At 45.5% G+C, this 3647-nt stretch overlaps 1 pseudogene; it reads right to left on the minus strand.

The window, feature by feature from the left end:
* Window positions 1-247: 247 nt before the first annotated feature.
* On the minus strand, window positions 248-2815 carry LOC147883550 (uncharacterized; annotated as a pseudogene).
* Between the last annotated feature and the right edge of the window lie 832 nt (window positions 2816-3647).

Here is a 3647-nt window from a genome sequence, read left to right on the forward strand (position 1 = left end):
TCAACTCATCTAGGAGCACATCCCTGCCCAGCCCAGAGCATTTCGAGCTGGTTGCCATGTGCCTAGCTCCATTGAACAACTTCTCTATGCAACACCCTCCACTTTCACGTGGACATGGCACCAAATGAGTATGTCCTCTTGTCCTGCTTGTGATTACTACTATCAGCTTCCTTTTGGGCATGATCGGAAATATGCACGCAGAGTCCAGCAAGGCTGAGATGTGCATGATGCACTGCAAGGCCATTCCTCACATCATAGAAATGCACTGCATTCTTGTTGGTATGAGGGCTACCAATGGAGGGACCATTACGCAGCAGGCTTTACGTTGTTCGGATTGTGCTGACACATATTCATAGTCGAAATTCCCCCTTTTGCCATGCAAGTTGCGTGTCTGTTTGCACATGGCACACCCCTGACCCCTACATACAGCACTGCATAGGGTAGAATTTTTCATGGCAGGCATGCCTTTCATGGTCACCCCACTCCAAGGGAAACACACAATCATTGTTGCAAGAGGGTAGTGCACACTTCATGCCACATATGTGCTGTCGAGAATTGCAACGATGGTAACCTTCATGGTCAAACCTTAAGGAGCAAGTCTTACTGCGGTTGGACGCCTTTGCAGAGAGTACACAAGGTTTGCCGCAGGTGTGCTTCCGGCGCTTGCAATCGTGGGTTCCATCATGCCCAACAGGGTCATTGCATGCAAGTACCATCCAGCCATGATCAAGCTGGTCAAACATCTGCTCTTTATATTCCTTAACACAAAAGGTGCATTCTTCTTTGCAATTGTGGCTTCCTAGGCAAGAGTGATCAGAGGTATGCCCTTTCTCTAGGATGCATTTCAAAAAGCAGCTCTAGCATTTGCAAGAACAGAGGACAAGCTTGTTTTCCATCTCAGATAGTTAGGCAAGTATTTCCAGCTGTAGCTTCTGGAGATCACTATCTTCTGGAAAATCTTAAGTATTGACTTGTAACCATGCAAGCACCCTATTTCTCCTCATCTCAACCACACCAGCTAGGAAGCTTACATACGATGATAACCAACTCTCATAAGTTCCTTTGTGTTGGACAACTCTGGCAAATGCCTCCTTCAAGGGGCTCAGTATAACTCCCACGGCCTCATTCGATTCTGCCACCAGCTCCAGACCTGCATCCATAATTGTCAGAGTCTGACCTGCTACATGTATGGGCTCATCTTTCAACTCCTCTTGACTATCAAAGTTCACAAGCGGCATTCTATCCAAGCAGTTGCCAAGCCTAAGAGCACTTCTAGATGCACTCTGATCAAGCTGAGCCTCATGGCTATTTGCTTTGAATCTACAGGAGCCCAATCTCTTGCACTTATTTGGGCAACCACCAGCTTCAAGTCCAGCATAAAGCTGTGGCCAGTATTGTGTGGGAAATAGTTTTTCAATTGTTTCTCCGATGTCAGAAATGCTGCCATGAAACTCAGGGCGTTGGAAGGGGGGCATTGCTGCAATCTCTATCTCCCCCATACATAGTGGTAAGGAAGTTCTCCTTGGACTTGTTGCATATCTGATGGATCTTTTCACAAAACTCATCCTCGAGATCCTCCACATCCGAAGCATCAACATCCTTGATTGACATATAGAACAAGCCCTTGAATAGCTTCACATTAGCCTTCACCAACCTCACACCATCTTGTAACCGTTCTGTCTCTTTATCTAGATGAAAATCTTGTGCACACACAATAGATAGACATGAAGACATGAGGAAAGGACATGCACTTCAAAATGGGGGAATCAATTGTTTTTCAGTGCCTTAGAAGTGAATCCTTGTTAAAGTGTGCACAGTAACTCCTTGTTACAGTGTGCACAGTAATCAGACCATGGAAGAAAGCAAGGGAATGGAGCAAGCTACCTTCTTGTTGAATATGGTTGCATTGCTGATACCAGCATTCAAGATGGAAAGGAGCATGTCCTCCTACTCACGTCACTCAAAACTTCCCAGACCCTCAAAATATAGCAAGCATACATGCAATCGGGTTCAAAGATGGCAGTCATCCACATCCCATCTGTGCACCTTCCTCCTGCTACATCCAGCAGAGAACCAGCCGAGTGATTAAGAAGGTAGGACTTTCTACTGCTTTGCTTGCACATGGAGGATATCACTTTAAAATGCCGTTTCCAATCAGCAAGAACTAGGTCTTTGCTGGGAACAAACTCCATCCACACAAGCTCTTTGGTTCCTGCAAACTGTGATAGCTGAATTTCAATGCCTGTCCAGTCCATACACTGAAAAGACTCATCAAGGTGGAAGGCCTTGAGTGAGCTAAGGCCCCGATCATACATGGCCATGAACCTTGAGGCTCACCATACACCACCAAATCAAAACCCCTCTTATATTGCCTCATAGGATTTCTCCCAACTAGAGAAACTCCGAGCCTTGGGCACAGATAAACGTGCAAGTCTAACTTATCTTTAGCTACCACAAACTGTAACACTTGTCCTCCCTTGAGTAGCACTACCTTGCTGAGAACCTCCTGGCTTGGGTCAAGAACCGCTAACTCCAATGGCTTGCTAAAGGAAGGAACCACTGCATGACTTGATGTTTGGCCATTCATTAGTTGGTCCAAGTCTCTCTTATCTGCTATCAACTCAACAACTGTCCATGTGACCATTTCTTTTTGAATCTCTTCAATGTCATAGTTTAGAGTCATCTTGGTAGATGATGAACTACCCCATGGGATCCATGTAGAAAATTTGAAGAAACCTTTATTCGAGAAGCCTTTCAATCTCGCGCTCAACCTGTCCTCCTGAGACTGCGTCAAGATTGACACCTGCTGCTTCATTGCTTAGCAAGCTGGAAAAATCCTTTTCCATTTCATTCTTGACAGCTGTAGCCTCGTCCCTGAGCGATATCTCCATCTTGCTACCAATGAGTGCGGGTATGTCTTGCTTTACCATGGTTCTTATCACATCCAACAGTCCATCACATACGGTGTTGTACAAGGCCCAGGCTGCGGACATGATCTTATTGTGCATAGATGCAGATGATGGATCTCAGGGGGAGTTCGTGAGGTGCTCTATTATCAAGGAAAGCCTCCATCTTTGATGTCCTTTTCAAAGTTAGCTTTAGACCATGTCTTCACATCCGAGGTTAGAAGAGTTGTGACGAACTTCTCACTCAATGTAAGTTTAGCACCAAGCTTTTTCACTAAATAGCTGGCTGCCATCACTTGTTTCTCCAAGGATGGAGACAATTTTTTATCCAAGGGCCCATCCATCCACAATTTCATACCAAGACCCTTTTCAGTGCCACTTTGCTTCATGCAAACGGACCCTAAAAAGGGGCATCTAGGCTTTTCCTTCAAGTTTTGCATGCTATTGTTACCTCCACACCCGTGAAGATAACTGGTTCTGATCTACCCTCACTAGAGGCTTGGCCAGGCTTTGGATTGAAGTATACAGTGTACGTCACTTCCTTGCTCTGCTCTATATTTCCACCCGGCATTGCCTTAATTGTGACCTGCTGCATGAAGAAAATGGGTTTTGCAGTGTTGTTACCAGCAACCAAAGACACACCATAGCAATGACTTCCATCAGGGCGCATACCAGGTTCACCTGACCAGATGCTACAAAGCTCCTCCTCCAACTTTGAGAGTTATAGTAATAAACAGGCAC

Source organism: Dipteris shenzhenensis, chromosome 28 (genome assembly GCF_047967505.1).
Source record: "Dipteris shenzhenensis isolate YYH24624 ecotype China chromosome 28, Dip_SZ_1.0, whole genome shotgun sequence".
In the NCBI taxonomy this organism is placed as follows: domain Eukaryota; kingdom Viridiplantae; phylum Streptophyta; class Polypodiopsida; order Gleicheniales; family Dipteridaceae; genus Dipteris; species Dipteris shenzhenensis.